Source organism: Halichoerus grypus, chromosome 9, assembly GCF_964656455.1.
Source record: "Halichoerus grypus chromosome 9, mHalGry1.hap1.1, whole genome shotgun sequence".
NCBI classification, from domain to species: Eukaryota; Metazoa; Chordata; class Mammalia; order Carnivora; family Phocidae; genus Halichoerus; species Halichoerus grypus.
This window is the reverse complement of record NC_135720.1, coordinates 92,912,370-92,931,046: the sequence shown is the minus strand read 5'-3', so window position 1 is coordinate 92,931,046 and position 18,677 is coordinate 92,912,370. Positions and strand designations below refer to the sequence as shown.

The following is an 18,677-nucleotide window of genomic DNA, read 5'->3' as shown; positions in this document are numbered from 1 at the left end:
GAGTGGGAGAGGGAGAAGCAGGCTCCCCGCGGAGCAGGGAGCCCGATGCGGGGCTCGATCCCAGGACCCCGGGATCATGACCTGAGCCGAAGGCAGATGCTTAACCGACTGAGCCACCCAGGTGCCCCAGAGCGTGAGATTTGTACCTCTTAATTCTTATTATCCTGTTGTGACATATATGAATTCTCAAACTTTATCTGAATAAATTTTCCATCCTTGGAAAGGTAGGTTTAGTCTCTGAAGTTGTTTTTGTCTCCAGGAGGCTGCCTGCCCCTCCTCTTAGTTAATTCTGAGTTCCTGGGACTAGCCTGGGGGAATTCCTTCATTTTTACCCCTCAGGGGGGTAGTGGGGAGGGACTCTATCGGCCACTAAAGAATAGGACTGCTTGGTGACCAAAATAAGTGGGAGAATCTTGGTTTGAAAAGAAGCTGTGGGGAGGTGGCACATTATTTTGCACGAGTGATCAGGGGAGCTGGTATGACCAGTGGTGAACACTGGGGCAGAAGGCACTTGGGGCTCGTCTTGTATAAGAAAGGGTTTTGCCCTTTGTTAAACAGCATCCCTTCTGAAAGTTCTCAGATTTTGAACTGTTGAGATCTCGAAGCTTTAAAAATCCTGTCCTGGTCATATGTTCCCTCGTGCTACTCCTTGCTCTTACCTCCCAAAAAGGCAGTTTCTGTTTAAATCACATACGTGCTCTAGGCATTCTGTATTAGCCCCAGGGAGCAGAAGCAAATGAGGAATCACTGCTTTTCTTCAGGAGATCTTGGCTTTTTCATGTCTTTGACTCTCACTCCTTCCCTCCATTCCTATTCTACTTCTCTGACCCTTTTTATACATCAGAAAACTCTGGAATTAATGGCCTTAGGTAGTGAGTGAGGGTTGATAAATAGGGACCCGTAAATTGTGAGCCATTCTTACAACCATGTTTGGGGCTTTTGTTTTTGTTTTTACACGTTTCCCTCTCTCCATGGAAATCCCACACCAGTGTTTGGATTTATAATGTGGCCTCAACCAATGTGTGGGTTTATTTGTTTGTTTGCTTTAACATCCCTTGAGAGAGAACAAATGATAATGGAGAGAACTGTTTAACAAGGTCCTTGTTTCTCTTGCAGCATATTAGCTGAACTTGTGTGCTTTTATGTGCACTTTTGTATGGTCAGCCTAGTAGACAGTATCCTTATGGGTGTTATTGGTACCTGCAGAGAAATGACACCTTAGTCTCTTGTTTACAAGCCCTTCTCCCATCAGTCCTAGGTTAGACCCTGCCTGGCCCTGCAGACATGTTGGTTTATGAGTGCTGTAGCAGTGGGCATAATGAATCATTTACCCAGTGGACATAAAATACCACATGAAGAACTTTAAATAATTGGCTTGGATTGGCCAGTAGCCAGGAAGTGGCTTTCAGAGAGAGATACCCAAGGCTGAAAGTTTTTTTTTTAAAACTCTTTGCTGTAGAGGATGAAAAGGTAGGGTTTGCCTTCTTCAGGTCTACTCCTTCCAAATAGTTGTGTCCAAAAAAAGCGGTTTTTTCCCACTTCCCTTTCCTGCTCCCCTTCCCCCCCGTTAAAACAGAAATGGGGATTATGTCCTGCTCCTTAATACATGTAAAATTTGTACAAAATATCTTCTATGAAAATGATTTGTAAACTGTAGACTTATTACCTGGGAGTTGTCTTGAGATGTAAAATCCCATCCTTTGAGTTGTGGGTTTTTCTTTTTGTTGTCTCCAAAAAAATCTGATCTTTAAAGTTCAAAAAAAAAAAACCCCAAAAAACACCAAACACAAAACGTAGCCACCTTGCTTGTTGTCTCCTTTTAAGATACTCTGATTCACTTCTGCTTGATTTAAGTGTTCTGTTTGTTGAGCAGTGGGATTCTTTTTATTTTCTCAAGTTTCACTAGGCTTCTTGAATCTCTCGATTGGTGCTCTTGTCCTTATTCTTTCTTCTCTGCCTGGGATTCCAATCAAATGTATTTTAGATCTTCTTAGTCGGTCCTTCACATCTCATTCTAATATCTGCATTTTCTTTTTTATTCTTTATCTGTTGAATTATAGATTATTTCTCTTGAACCATTTCCCATTTTATTTCTCTATTATTCTGTTTTGTCAGTTCTGCTGCCATTAGGTTTTAAATTTTGGCTATTGTAATTTCTAGAAGTTCTGTTTGGTTCCTTTAAAGATCTGCTATGTTAGGGGTGCCTGGGTGGTGCAGTTGGTTAAGTGTCCGATTCTTGGCTTCTGCTCAGGTCATGATCTCGGGGTCATGAGATTGAGCCCCATGTTGGGCTTCCCACTCAGCAGGGAGTCTGCTTGAGATTTTCTCTTCCTCTCCCTCTCCTCCTCTCCCACTCCCTGTGCAATTGCTCGCTCTCAGATAAATCTTAAAAAAAAAAAAAAAAAGATCTGTTAAATGGATTTTTGTTCTTTGCAGTCAGTTTAAAATCTGTTGTTGTCTTCTATGAATGTAGATTGCTTTTTAGTCTGTGTCTGATAATTCTAAGATTTAAAATTTGTGTGGTCTGTTTTTGCTGTTGTTTGTGCTTATTTTTCACTCCTGTTTTGTTTCCTTGTGTGCCTGGTTGTCTTTAACTGATTATTGCCCTTATATAGTTTTTTTTGGGGGTTCCCAGGATGAGTGTGCTCTCCTCTGAGAGGTACTCTGTTGGCTTCTCCCAGGCTTCTGGGGGTATTACTTGTCAAGGACTGTCTTTAAACTATATTTAAGGATGTGGCTCCCTGGCTCATCAAAACTGTGGATGTGTGCCTGGAGTGGCTAAGCTTCTGAAAGACTTTGTTTTTCCTACTTTTTTCTTTTCCTGACTTGTCCAGTGCCAAAACTGCCTGCTTTTCATTCTCCTGTGGTTGGGGAAGAGATGGAGGGTCGATTCTAGTTCATTGGTTCCTTGAGAATGTCGTCCTTTGGGGTCCCAATTTAATGTAGGGAGGGTCTCCTTTGGGGTCCCATGTTTGGCAGGCTCTAATCCTTATCTTTTCACTTGGCCCCTTGAGGCTGAGGATCTGAAGTGCAAGTGGATGCCATTGGCTGATGCCTTCTGGGCAGAACTGGCTTTGGTTCTCCTGGGCTTAGATTTTCCTCAAAAAAGGGCAGTTCCTCTTGTCTTGTCAGTTTTTTAATTCTTGCAAACTAATTTTTATTTTATTTTTTATTTAGTTTTATTTATTTGAGAGAGACCTTGCTTGTGGGCACGTGGGGCAAGGGACTGAGGAAGAGAGAATCTCGAGCAGACTCTGCGCTGAGCACGGGGCCCAACTTGGGGCTTGATCTCACCACTTCGAGATCATGACCTGAGCCAAAATCAAGAGTCAGATGCTTAACTGATTGAGCCCTGAGCCACCTAGATGCCCCTTGTAAACTAATTTTTAAAAAATGGTTTATCCATCATTTTTCATTATTTTCACTGGAAAGTAGATCTGAATAACTTAATTAGAAGCTGCCTAATGGCTAGGTCTAGAACCCAAGAGCCTGCATCTATTGCTGTGCTATTGGAGACGCAGCGAACTCTGCGCCCCTCCCCCCCCCCCAGCGTATTCTTTGCAGCCTCTGTCTAGACAGAATACTGACTAGGAGGGAGGATGGGGTCTAATTTTTTTAAAAGGTTAAGGGGTGCCTGGATGGCTCAGTTGGCTGGGCAGCTGCCTTCGACTCAGGTCATGATCCCAGGGTCCTGGGATCGAGCCCTATGTCGGGCTCTCTGCTCAGTGAAGCCTGCTTCTCCCTCTCCCTCTGCTGCTCCCCTGCTTGTGTGCGCTCGCGCGCTCTCTCTCTCTCAAATAAATAAAACCTTAAAAAAAAAGGTAAAATAGCTTCATAGCTATTGTCATTTATTTGATGAATTATTGTATGCTCTGATTATACATTTTTAGTCTTCTGGAGTTTCATTATATTTTTCAGAATATTTATTTATTCTTCTTTTTCTTTGTTTTTTCAGTTTGAATATTGTCACCCTCCATAGTTTATATATTCCGGTTTGTAAGCATTTCACCAGGTATTGTGATGAGAGCTGGGAATATAATAAGTATAACAAATTTCTTTGTGCTTAGGTTCATATAGCAAAGGAGATACACATATAAATGCTTATAGTATAGTACGTAAGTACTATAATACCACATGTTCAAGCACAGAAAAGGAAGTAGCTATTACTGAGAAAATCTGGGGAGACTTTGTAGAGATAATGTGTTAGCTATATAGACATTTTCCAGTAGTAACAGAGGGTATAGAAGGGCATTTCCGATATGGGAAATAAGTGTAAAGACACAGAGATAAAAGCCATGGTGTGCTATGGGGAGTGCACATAGATTGATAGAATTGGAGGATGAAATATATTTGGGGATGAAAATTAAAACCAGGAAGAGTTAAAGGCCTGGGGGTGGGGGGAAGAGACTGATGGATCCAGGGAGCCTGTGTAGTGGGGATGTGGAGTAGGTGAGCAGGGAGGGTGAGGAGGTATGGTTGGGGGGAGTATATGTATGTTGAGGGGTGGGGTGGGTAGTTGTGAACAGGGCTCTGACCTTGGGAGTGAGCTGCCGAGGTAGAGTGTGAGTGGGCAGAATGTGCCAAGGGCTGTAAGACTGGTGTTGAGGGGATCATCCATATGGATGTATCTGTCATTTAGGGCAGTGGCAAGAAGGTGGATGTTACAGTGTTGACAAAGTTTGGGTTTGGGTAGTGTCTGTCCCAGGTTTAGCACTGAAAGCCCTATGTCTTGAGAAACCCCTAAGTCCTGGGAAAACTGGGATGGTTGGTCACTATAGTGAGTGCCAGAAGGGCTGGATGAATTTGAGGCAGTTCATGGTGGAGAGCAGTCATCTGTAGGGGGAGGTACTGGCCACAATGGAGGGAGAAGGGAGGAATGAGTTTATGTCCATTTACGATACAGCTCTGTTCTCGGAGGCAGCAGAGGTAGGGGAGCATTCAGAAAGAGGTTGAGCCTGTGGGGGTTGGTTACTATAGGACAAAGTAGAAGGTATTTTGGAATGTGTTCAACAGAGGGAATATACAAATGAATGAGGTGGATAGATGGGGGTCAGAGCTTAATCAAATGAGGAAGACTGTAGGATCACTGGTAGGTCTCCAGAGGGGTCTATTTTTTGGGTATCCACTGAGAGTAAGGATGAGAGACGTAAATGATAATAAATGAACAAAAGATTCATCAATAGTTTTGGTATAAAGTTGTTTCAGTTCTGACTCCAGGTGTCTACCAGGCTTTTAGCCTCCTGGTTGGAGTAGAATAATGCATATACTCTTTTCTAGTTGACTTTTTCCACTGTGCCTTATTTCTTTAAGGTTCCATATTTTTATACTTAACTCATTGTCATTTGTAGTGTATTTATATATTAGGTCTCAGCAATAGATCAAAGTTTTTAAATAAATTTTCTTAATATTGCTGTTTTGGTGTTCAGTATCAATGATTACACAGTATTTTGTTTATTCATTGTTACTTTATATTTTGCTATATTATTGCCATTTTTCTAGGCCACAGCCTGGAAGTGACTCAGCCTATAAATTGGCCGCTGAGTCCTGTTTCCCAGTTCAGGGCTGAGGTGTGTGTGTGTATGTGTGTGTGTGCACGTGTGTGAGCCAGAGAGAGATAGAAATTGATTGATTGATTGATTGAGATTGGTTAATTAAAAGTGACTCACTTCCATCTTCTGTGCCCTTATGTGGCTTCCTAGGTTTCCTGCCTTTTAGGAGCATCAAGCTTTTCTCAGTAAATCTTAATGCTATCAATGCTGCCTGGCTGGGGTGCCTGGGTGGCGCAGTTGGTTAAGCGTCCTCTTAGTTTTGGCTCAGGTCATGATCTCAGGGTGGTGAGATCAAGCCCTACATCAGGTTCCGCACTCAGTGTGGAGTCTGCTTAGATTCTCTCTTCCTTTCCCTCCGCCCCTCACCACTGTGGGCACGCACTCTCTCTTTCTCTCAAATAAATAAATAAATCTTTAAAAAAAAAATGCTGCCTGGCTACCCTGTGCAGTGCTGTTCTGTAAGCTTCAGCTAAAGCCAATGCCCTAGCAGTGCCGTTGGTGACTTGCAACTCAGTTTATCTACAGTTGTCTGAGTAGGCAGTCTGAGGTGGGTTCTGAAAATAGGTTCCCGGGATGGATCACCTTGTTGGCTCTCTTCCACTTTAATGAGTGTGCTTCCTTTCATTCTGCCCATCTCTAACTCATGTAAGCAAGGCTAAGCATCGGGCTTGGGGGACATTGAGGCCCTTACAGACCTTTCACTCTTCCACTGCATGCTAGAAACCAGGCTCTTTCCTCTTGTGGGTAGCTGCTTCTTTCAGATTTAATTGTTAGTAGAGTCAACTTCTCTTCTTTTATAAGATTTTGCTATGGTTAAATAATACAGTTAATTTATAAGGTAGCTGTGTTATCTCTTGGCTCTGTACCTGGCTCATAGGAGATGCTGAAGAAATATTTGTGTGATGGGGTGGGATGGGGTGGAACGTATCTGGCAGATAGTAAGTTTCTGGTCCTCTTATGTCCAGCTCAGGAATTACTGCTGTTTTGATTTATTTAGGAGACTTTGAAGAATTCTTATATAAATCACCCAGTTTGGTGGGGTGGGGTGGGGGGGATGGAGAAAGGTTTTCATGTAGAAGAGAAGAAATGAGCATATGTATAAGGAATTAATCTTTCTCTCTAGTATAAATTTTAGTATATTTAAAATGTGCCTTTGTTATTAAAAAAAAAAAAAAAAAAGCAGTAATAAAGTAACCAGACGATTGATTTTTACATTGATCAGCTTGGCAGAATTACTGAGATATCAACATATTAATTAGAATCTCAGGGTGTTAAATTATTGTTTGCTTTCTAACTGAATGTTTTGAATGATTATAAATGACAAAGAATTTGTAAGTGACATAACATACCATGCTATCAATTTTGGTTAACTAACACAGTGATAATTACTTCCTTTTTTTATTTTATTTGTTTATTTCCTGTTTTCTCTGTTTCCTAAAAATTCCTAAAAATGTACTGATTATTAACAATTTATTTTTCATTTTTTTCCTATTATATGGCTCTCTTTTATACAATTAAATGCAGAAAGTATGTTTTAAGAATTGGATTGTAGGGGTGCCTGGTTGGCTCAGTTGGAAGAGCATGTGACTCTTGATCTCAGAGTTGTGAGTTTGAGCCTCACATTTGGTGTAGAGATTGCTAAAACATAATAAAGTACAAAAAAAAAAGAATTGGATTATAAATAGAAAACATGTTTTAAACTAACTTTTATTTTAGGTTGATCAGTGTTTTTGTTATTTATTAGTATGTAACAACTACCCCCAAGTCTAAAATAATAATTCTAAAACCTAATATCAAAACTTAAAACCAAAACCAAACTCTAAATCTAAAACAATAACCAGTTTATAATATTTCACAATTTTGAGGGGCAGGGATTCATACTGGGCTCTCCACAGGGCAATTTTTCTGATCCACATGATATCACTGGGGGTTACTTGGTTGGCAGCTAGTCTGGTGTAGGCCCAAGTCAGCTTTACTCCCATGCTCAGTACTGAGGTGAGGACCTGTACAAGGCTGGACTCTGTGGGGATCCTCTTCATGTGATCCTGAAAGCAAGGAGGTTAGACTTCTTTGGTGACCCAGGACTTTAAGAGAACAAGGCAGAAGCTGTCAGTCCTCTCAAAGGTCAGGCATGGGACTGGCATGGTGTCACTCGTGCCATATTGTTAGTCAAAGCAGTCTTAGTCCAGCCCAGATCAAAGGGAAGACAGATCTCAGTTCTTAATGGGTAGAGCTTAATGGGAATGTCAAAGAATTTGCAGCCATTTTTAAACCCCACAGTAAGATTAATAATAGGTCACAGTGCATTTGAGAAACACAGTGCCCTTTATAGATCACAATACTTACTACCAATATAGAACGATATTTATTAGAAATAGCGATAGCAGTACTGGGGCACCTGGGTGGCTCAGTTGGTTAAGTGTCTGCCTTTGGCTCAGGTCATGATCTCAGGGTCCTGGGATCAAGCCCCGTATCAGGCTCCCTGCTCAGTGGGGAGTCTGCTTCTCCCTCTCCTTCTGCTCCTCCCCCCAGCTCATGTTCTCTCTCTCTCAAATAAATTAAGGAAAAAAAAAAAAGGAAATAGTGATAGCAATATTAAAAACCAGGATGTTTGCCTTCACTACTTGTTTTAGCCACAAATTTTTTATTTCATTGTAAAAGAAATGATTCTTAATTGTTTCATTGTACACTGGATATTTTAAACAGTCTTTCTATTAATAATTTAATTGTATTAATATTGTTGGAATTGTTAACATGTCTTTTTACCTGCTAGTGCAGGTGTGTTTCATTTTCAGAAAAACTAATACTTTAAATCATTTATTTACATGTATTGATGTCATGCCCCTTTCCACAAAGTTGAGGTGACTTGCAACAAGACACATAGGACAGATCTGTATCGAAGTAAAACATAAATAACAGTGGATAATGAGGATTAAGAAAAACAGTCAGTAAATGGCATCACCATCTGCCCAGTGGCTAAAACTCCAAACCTAGGAGTCTTTTTCTTCATCCTCTTCATTAACAATCTGTCCATCTGTTCTACTCCAAAATATGTTCCGAATCTGTCCACTTGTTTTTCCTCCCAGTGCTTCTCTGGTTTAGGCCACCATCATCTTTTCCCCAAGTAGTTCCCTTTCTTCCACTCTGATCCCTCTTACCATTCCTTCTCTGTTCAGCACAAGAATCGTCTTAAAAAAATCACAGTGTAAATCAGATCTTGACTTTCCTGTGCTTCACACGTCTGTTTAATACATTGTTCTTATTATAAAGTCTATCTCACCCTGGTCTGAGGGCTCTGTCTGCCTCTCAGCACCTCTCACGCCACTGTGCCTGTCACTGCTCTCCATCGGCCTTCTTTCTGTTGCTGCATCCTTTTCCTCCCTGGTAAAAGGACCTGTGAGGACCTTTGCACTAGCTCTTTCCTCTGTTTGAGATACTCTTGCCACAGGTTTTGCATGGTTGACTTGTTTTCATTTAAATGTCATTTCTTCAGAGACTGATTGACCATGCAACCGAAAGTATAAATCCATCCATCCACAGCGCGTCTTTTTGTTTTATTTTCATCATAGATGGCTGCCTGATAATTTCTTGTTTATTGTGTATTGTCTCATTAAAATGTAAGCTTCATGAGAGCAGTTTTGTTTTGCTTGTTTGTAGCTGGATCCCATCTTCTGGAAATGGTGCTTGGTACATAGTTCTTAGTGTTTTTAAAAAGAATTCTACATAAAAAAATCAAATGTTAGAACTGATCGTGGTATTTCCAGGATGTGATAGATTTATTTTAGAAAAGAGGATTCTTGAGGTGCCTGACTGGCTCAGTCGACTGGTAGAGCATGTGACTGACTCTTGATCTCAGGTCTGTGAGTTTGAGACCCATGTTGGCTGTAGAGATTACTTAAAAATAAAATCTAAAAAAAAAAAAAAGGAAGGATTCTTTCCCGGGACTTACTCTTTAGACTGGTGATATGCATCAAAATCATTATACACCTGGGCTTCATTCTGAGGTCTAGGAGGCACCAGGAATCTGTAATTTTGAAAAGCTCCACTGCAAATCTGATGTACATCCTTATTTAAGGACCAGGGTCTGAGAGAGAAAGCTGTGTGGATGCAAGTAGAAAACTTCAGGCTAAATATTTAGAAACATGATTGAATATTGTTGATGTGAAGTTTATAGACAAAATCTCTGGGTAGCCTTATTTATATCTTTACTTTAGAGGCCATTGTAATAGACTAGTGATTCCAAAGTGGTGTGCTTAAGATGATCATTTGGGAGTGTAGGAAGGAAATAATTCAATTTATACAGTTTTAATCTCATTCCTTTTACATTTTGGAGTGGGGGGTAAGGCATATTATGAGTACATAATGTACAGTAATGTACATAATTTATAAAAATATATGTAGTAGAAGTATGTGCTCCAAATATTTTATTGATCAAAATGTGGGATCCAAAGAGCATAGCGATCACTCTGCCAGTCAGGATAGGTTACGCAGTGGTAACAAATGATCCCTAAAACAAACCTAAAAGGGTTTGTTTCTTGTTCATGCTCTGTGTCTCTTGTGGTGCATCTTTGGCCCTGCTCTGTGTCATATTGATGCTGTGACTCAGATTGATTGATCAGCCATTATCTGAAATTTCACCAGTTGCTGTGGCAGTGGGAGGAGAGAATTGGGTAAACCACATGCTTATAAAGTTTTTGCTTGGGTGTGACACATGTCACTTAGATTTCACTGGCCAAAGCAAGTCACATGGCAATGCATGAGTCCAGCAGGTAGGGGATGTACAACCCTCTCTCAGTGAGGGGGTCCGCCTAGGGTGAATAGCAATGCAGTCCTCACAGACAGCCTCTTACTTATTTACTCTGTGGAACGTTTGCCTCACCAGAGCTCTGTTTTAATCTCCTCTTAGGCGTTGCTGGCAGAGCGAAACTGCTCTCCCAGTTCCTGGTTTGATGGAGAATATCAAAAAGAGAAGGTTACACAAAGCCCAAATCCTTAATTGTTAGTAAGACAGCATGTAAAACAGTATAATTATAAAATACAGAAATAAAGCTCTACACAAACTGTTAAAGCCCAGTAATTTTTGCTTGACAGAAAGATATATACCATTATACCATATACCATTTGAAACATAGAGGTACTGACTATTTGGTGACTGGGTATGGATTATAGATATTGAGCTGTGGGGAATTGTGAGTAGTGGTGGAAAGAGAAGAGCTTCAAAGCTCAAATGTCCAGGGCCTTTGCTAATTGAAATCAGAGTGAAGGTTGAGCATCTCTGGAATAGTAATGGAAGTTACTGAGGAAATGTGATTCCATTTAGAACAGTTTGCTTATATACCTCTTTTCAGGAGGATGTTGAGAATACTCAAAGGTTATTTTAGATATATGGTTTTTTTTTTTAAGATTTTATTTATTTGAGAGAGTGAGAACAAGTAGACAGAGCTGCAGGCAGAGGGAGAGGGAGACGCAGGCCGAGCAGAGAGCACGATGCGGGGCTCAATCCCAGGACTCTGGGATCACAACCTGAGCTGAAGGCAGCCGCTTAACCAACTGAGCCACCCAGGGGCACCTATTTTAGATATTTGAAATAATCAAGTCAGTAGCAGTTTATACTAATTAATAAAGTTTTGTAAAATCATCCTATATTTTTCGGTGAGAATTTTCTTACTTTGGCCATTTAAATTTTGGTTATAACTAAATTGATAAATGAAGATTTAGAATGTGTGTGACAAATGGATGAACTTTTTAATTCACCAAGGAAAAACCGTATTTACTGAAAGGCTGTAACATAAGCAATGACATGAATTTTAGATAGAGTGCCGTGTGTTTTGGAATGCACCTGGTTACTTTGGATGAATGATTTAGAAACACATTGAATTTCTTAGAATTTTATTCATTATTTCTAATCTAAGCAAGAGTAGGCAATTTTTTTTTTTTTTGGGAGGGTACTTTTTTTTTAATTAAAAATTTTTTTAAAAGATTTTATTTAAGTAGAGTGTGTGTGAGCGTGAGCATGGGGAGGAGCAGAGGGGGAGGGAGAGAAAGGGAAATGAATCTCAAGCAGACTCCATGCTGAGCGCAGGGCCCAAGGTAGAGCTCAATCTCATGACCCCGAGATCATGACCTCAGCCGAAACCAAGAATCAGATGCTTAACTGACTGTGCCACCCAGGCGCCCCTGGGAGGTACATTTCAATGAAAGAAAATCTCATTACGTTCTTTTTTTAAGTAAGCTCTACACCCAATGTGGGGCTTGAACTCATGACCCCGAGATCAAGAGTAGCATGTTCTACCGACTGAGCTAGCCAGGTGCCCCTTTATTACATTCTTTAGTACTCTAGTTTTTATTCCAAAAACTTTTGAATAAAAAAAGGTTAGTCTTGACTCTGTTTCTAAGGCAAAAGACTATTTGAACAAGTAAGTCTGATAACTTACGATGTTGTATGACCAGTAAGGTGATGTATGCTTCTACTACTTCCCTGGTATTTATTAGGTAAGCAGTTAATTGCTTATAAATACCTGTGGTATTGTTAATACAAATATTTGAGCTGAGTTTCGGAAAGGGGGAGATACTGTATTACCCTGGAGAAGTACTAGCATTATATATTGCTGTGGGATTTGTTTAGTTAGAACCCAAAAGAGTCTTAGGAAAAACATCTGTATGTTCAAAGATACCTATTTCTTTGTTGCTGTAATCAGTGATTATAAAAGGGCCCTGGTGGATTAACATACCTGAACTTCAGTTTTGTCAGCTGATTCAGTCAAAACTATTTTGGTAAAAAACAGTATATGCAGTCAGTTATGATTGCCTTCATTAATGGTGAGGAGAACAGGCATGTATATTAGAATTTTATTTAAATTCAAGTAAGTGTTCATTAGGCAAATTCAAAATCCATTTTTATTTTGAATTTATCTTTTTATATTTCCAGTTGTAAATTCACTTAAAAAATAATGAAAACTTTGATGAAGACATTAAGATTTCTTCCCCTTTCATCATATCTCCCTGATCAGTTTCTTACTTTATCAGTTGCTGTTTGAGAATTACAGTTTGACTCTAAAACTGGTCTAAAATATAGTTGCCTTTGCTCAGATTCTCTGTGGTGTGTATCTGGTTGTGCATTTGAGTTTCAAAGGATTTTCCTTATGGAGTGCAAAGGAAAAGGTAGATAGTCAGTTAAACAGAGGCATATATGAAGAAAACAAATGCTGAAGCAGAATAATCTGGTGTTAGCTCTTAGGAAAATATGTGCTATTGCTAAGCCTCAACTTAAAACACTGTAGAATGAGTGTAGATTATATATAATTTGGGCTGTGACACCCTTTAAAATTTTTACCTATAAGACTTATCATGACATCTAGTTGTATTACATTTTTAGTTTCTGTATTTTTATCCTGTTCATTACCAAAAAAGAATTGCAGTGAAAATCTTAATTGATGACTTTCTCTTGATGTTACATGTTTGTCGAACTCTTGCAGGGTAGTATTTTGTTTATTTTATTTGGAGACTGCATGGTCTTGTGAACTTTAGTGTCAGTTTTTAATTGGAAATCCAATTTCATTTCTATTTCTATTAATTAGCTGTAAAATTAAGATAATATCTACCTGGTAGGATTGTTGGTATGATTAAGTGAAATAGTATTAACTAGTGTAACTAGTAGATGGTATGCTTAGATCTCAACCTCCATTGGCTTTTTAATAATCTGGTGGACAGGGGCGCCTGGGTGGCTCAGTCGTTAAGCATCTGCCTTCGGCTCAGGTCATGATCTCAGGGTCCTGGGATCGAGTCCTGCATCGGGCTCCCTGCTCTGCGGGAAGCCTGCTTCTCCCTCTACCACTCCCCCTGCTTGTGTTCCCTCTCTCACGTTCTCTCTCTGTCAAATAAATAAAATCTTAAAAAAAAAAAAAATCTGGTGGACACACCTAGACTGCCTTTCTCTCTGCTGTATTTCGATTTCATGTAACACCTGTGAGTAAACATTTTAAGCCATTACACAGTGATGAGATAACTGTCCACCAGCCAGTGATTCTGTTTCAGTAGTAGTGCCATCATTCTTTTCATAGACGGTTTGTGCAATTACTTAAGTATTTTGTAGGCTCTTTCTGCCTGTGCTCTTTAAAAACGGGCCACAGAAGGGCAGGGATGGAGTGATGGTGGGTTGGATGGGTATGCTTTGGGCCCAGCCTCACTTCAACCAGAGTGTGTTTTTTTTTCTAATTTCTGCAACATAATATTCTTCTAGGTAAGATTTCCTTTGAAGGAAGTTTTCAAAAATATGCTGGATTTTTACCTTTCAGGGAAATAAAGAGAAAGAAAAGCTTAACTAGTATTAGTAGTTAAGCAGCATTAGTCTTAGACTCAACAGATTTGCGTAAATATGGAAATTATTAGGCATGCCTAAAGTGGTGATTCTATAGTATCACTTTAATACTTAAGCTAGCCAATAGTTTATTTTTTTAAAATCATTTATATATATATTTTAAAGATTTTATTTATGTATTTGTCAAAAAGAGAGAGAGAATCCCACAGGCAGGGGGAGCGGCAGGCAGAGAGAGAGGGAGAAGCAGACTCCCCACTGAGCAGGGATCCTGATGCAGGACTCGATCCCAGGATGCTGGGAGCATGACCTGAGCCGAAGGCAAACGCTTAACCGACTGAGCCACCCAGGCATCCCTAGGCAACAGGTTCTTTAATTTTGAAGTAAAAGAACAAAGTAAAAAGGATATGCAAGAAAGCAGTGAAAAATTAGAAATTGGAATAAAAAACACCATTACAGTAACATTCATGAAATACGTAAGGAATGAATTTAATAAAATATGTGCAAGTATAAGGAAGAAAATAAAAATGATCTCTAGTCCCTTTATCCAGAGTTATACAGTTTTACTTTGGTCTAAACTTTTCCCTCACACATAAACTTGTGCACAAACACAGACATGGAATCTCTTAACGGTTTATTTTAATTTGTCCTCACCTAATTGTATTAATTTACTTATACCTAACAATTTCATGCATATCTTTCTGTAACAGTAATCATAAGTATTCATAATTTTAAAAAGAATTTTACTGACTGTATTATATTTCATATAACACATTTCACTTTTGTTTCACTTTTTAAAAAATGTTTTAAAAAGTAAGAAGTATAACACATATCCAGAAAATATATCCAACAAAAACATACAGTTTAGTGGATTATTATTAAGTCTGTGATACAGGAATAAAGCATTGCTATTACTCTTCAAACTTTTCCTTGTGTTCTTTCTCAACCAATTGTCTTCTTTTTCCTAGAGGAAACCACTGAAGTCTGACTTTATTTATGGTTATCATTTCCTTACCTTTTTTCCTTTGAGTTGACCACCTGAGTATTCATTCCTAAACAGTATAATTTTCCTTATTAAGACAAAACTTTATATAAATGTAACAATGAGGTATGTTTTATTTTGTATGTATTATTTTGCTTAATATGTTTTTAAGACTTAACGCATATCATGTGAAGTTGTTTATTTTTGTTGCTATGCCATAGTCTGTACTACGGATATACTGTATTTATTCTGCCTTTGATGCATTTTTGGGTTTTTAGTTTTGGCTGTTATGAATAATGTTGCTTCATGATTATATGAATAATACTTGTTCATGTTTCTTTGTATGCTTCTCTAGGGCAGTGGTCTGAGAACTGGAATATCCCCATCACTGGGGAACTTCTTAGAGATGTAATTTTTGGGGCCTGCCCCAGAGATTATGAATCAGAAGCTCTAGGAGTGGGGTGCAGCCATATGTATCTTAACAAACCTTCTAGGTGATTATAATTGTACCTCTTGAAATCCATTGCTCTAGGGTAGGGCTCAGCAAAATTTGGCCCGTGGGCCAGATTCTCTCTGCTCTCTGTTTTTGCATAACCTGTGAGTGAAGATTGATTTTTACATTTTTAAGTAGTTGAAAAAAATTGAAAGAATAACATTTCTTACCAAAGGAAAATTCTTATAAGAAATGTAAGCTTCAGAGTCCATAAATACAGTGTTATTTTAACACAGCTATATCCATTTGTTTATAGATGGCTCTTTTCTTGCCATAACGACAACCTGTGTGCTTGTGAAAGAGACCTTATGGCGTGCAAAGCCTAAAATTTTAACTGTTGGGCTTTTTCTCAAAACAGTTTGTTTATCTCTGCTCTAGTGTATATACTTAAGGAGAAAAATTGCCAGGTTATGGGATATGTTTACCTTCAACTTATGAGGTAATGCCAGATTTTCTAAAATGTTTATATAAATTTGTATTCCTGTCAGTAGGTTATGAGAGTCCCATTGCTCTACACTTTCATCTCTGTTGTCCAACTTAATTTTAGTTCTGGTGAGTGTATAATAGTAACTTCATTGTGTTATTTTGCCCCCAAAATTGTAATGTGAAAAATTTCAAACATATAGAAAAGTTGAAAGAATCTTACAGTAAATATCTGTATGTACTCACTATCTAGATTCTACAATTTACATTTTACTATACTTGTTTTATCACTTACTTTCCATTCCTGTATCTATCCATTTCAGAGTAAGTCTCTTTCAAAGTTACAGAAATTGGTATAGTTCCCACCACATACTACAGCCTGCGTGTCCTTAACTAGAGTTCAGTGCTTGTTTGTTTGTTTGTTTGAATATAACCTCAAACTTCTATTGTCTTCATAATATAACAAAGAATGAAGCTTAGAACTGGATCATTTGGCCCTTTCTCTTCTTATCTCCTCCCAGTTCAGAATGCTTGCATCTTTTAGTGGCATTCTCTTAGATCTGTGGTTAGGCTCAACACATTCAAGCCTCAGCACAATCTTTGTAGTTTTAGCCTTTTCCCGGAAAGTCGGCTTAGTCTGCCCACCCTAGCCACCCTGCTTCCTGTAATAATGCTGCTTTCCCTGGGCATAAAAAGAATCTTTGCTGGGTGCCTGGGTGGCTCAGATGGTTAAGCGTCTGCCTTCGGCTCAGGTCATGATCTCAGGGTCCTGGGATCGAGTCCCGCATCGGGCTCCCTGCTCAGTGCAGAGCCTGCTTCTCCCTCTCCCTCTGCCATTCCCTCTGCTTGTGCTCTTCTGTCTATCTCTCTGTCAAATAAATAAATAAAATTTTATAAAAAAAAAAATCTTTGCTATGTAACTTTGTGGGGTTGGTGCTTACCACACTTCTTGCAGAAGGTCCAGCTGGTTTTAGGAATGTTCACTATGTTTGCAAGAGTGCTGTCGGCAAGAAAGAAAGCTAGAGTTCAATGTTTGTTAACAGTTCTCTTTTTATTTAAGGTAATGCTTATGTACAATGAAATGCACAACTCTTAAGTATACCATTCATGAGTTCTGACAAATGCATAAATGTGTGCAACTCAAACTTACCAAGATACAGAACATTACTATCAACCCTGAGAGTTTCCTCATGCTCCAGAAAATCCCTGTTCCTACTCTCCAAAAGGCAACCACTATTCAAATCTTTTTTACCACATGAAGTTTTGCCTGTTCTAGAACTTTATATAAATGGGACCAAATAAGTCTTTTTTGTGGTTATGTAGTTTCATTTTTCTTGGGGTAAATACCTAGGAGTGGGATTTTTGAGTTACAGGGGCAGATATCCTTAGTTTGATAAGAAAGTCCTGGAAATTTTCCCAAAGTGGCTGGACCATTTATGTTTCTACCAACAATATATGAGAGTTCCAATTCCTCCACACCTTCACCAACATTTTTTCCCCTATTTTTATATGTTAGCATTCTAATGGTTGTGTAGTGTTATGTCATAGAGTTTTCCCACTATAGTTTTAAGTTGCACTTACCTGATGACTAAGGAGGTTGAGCATCTTTTCGTATATTTATTCACCTTTTAAATTTTCTCATTTGTAAAGTGCCTGTTCATGTTTTTTGCTTATTTTTCTATTGGATTATCTTTTTTTCTAATTTATTATTATTATTTTTTAAGTAAGCTCCACACCTAGCATGGAGCTCAACGTGGGACTTGAACTCATGACCCTGAGCTCAAGACCTGAGCTGAGATGAAGAGTTGGACACAACTGGCTGAGCCACCCAGGGGCACCTCTAAAAATTTTTCTTCTGTCTTGGCTATTTTTGGTCCTTTGCATGTCCATATACATTTTTGAATTAACTTGTAAATGTCTGCACACACAGAGATGCAGAAGCTATTCTGATTTTGTTTGAGAGTGTATTGAATCTATAGGTCAATTTGAGGAGAATTGGTACATTTGCAGTATTTGGTCTTTTGGTACATGTTTGTGGCCTATCTCTCTGTTATTTTAGTTTTCTCCGGTTTCCCTCAGTAAGGTTTTATAGTTTCTTTGTGGAGGCCTTGCACATCTTTTGTTAGATTTATTCTTAGGTACTTGGTAGTTTTAATCTTGTTGTGAATGGGAGCCTTAAAAAAAAATTCCATTATTGAAGTTGGCTGCTGACATATAGAAATACAAAATGGTTTTTCTGTATTTGACCTTGTATCCAGAAATCTTATTTAATTAGGTCAATAGGTCTAATTATTTGTGGATTTTTCTGGAGTTTCTAAGGATACTAATCATATAATCTGTGAATAATGACAATTTTATTTTTCAGTTCTTACCCTTTTTTTTTTTTTGTCTTACCTATCTGGTTCTCATTCATGGGGTCTTATTTCCTTGTGTGCTTTGCTATTTTTGTGTGCTGGAGATTGTATTTGGGCAGTTATTTGGAGTACTATATTGAGATGTAGGAGGATTATAACCCTTTCTCCCAAAAGGTTTTCATTTGTTCCTTTCATGGGCCTGTAGGAAGTGCTGGTTCAGGATAATTTTAATGTAAATCCAAAATCTGAGGTCCCTCGCCCACTAGATAATTAGATACTGGGCTGCAGATCCATATGAAGGCTGATAAACTTCTGGTTGACACCCACCTAAGTCCTTCAGTGTCCTACAGAGTAGGGCATAGTTACCACTTTTGGCAGGGTCTCCATGAAGTTACTTTCCCAGAATTAGCAAATATAAAAGTAGGCTTTCAGTGACAGGGCTGACCTGTGAGTCTTAAACCTATGAGAACTTTGATGCGGATGGATTGGTCTAAATCACCTAGTCCACAATTACTGCAACGTAAGGCGTTTCTTGATGATTCTACTGAGTTTTTAATTTCTG

General features: G+C 38.8%; 1 protein-coding gene and 1 pseudogene across 2 annotated transcripts in view; one reads left to right on the top strand and one right to left on the bottom strand.

The window, feature by feature from the left end:
* The window catches only part of LOC118524408 (DNA primase large subunit), a 324,736-nt gene that overhangs the window by 43,202 nt on the left and 262,857 nt on the right, over positions 1–18,677 (top strand). The gene's annotated exons all lie outside the window — the stretch shown is intronic.
* Positions 16,238–18,174, bottom strand: LOC118538120 (large ribosomal subunit protein eL42-like; annotated as a pseudogene).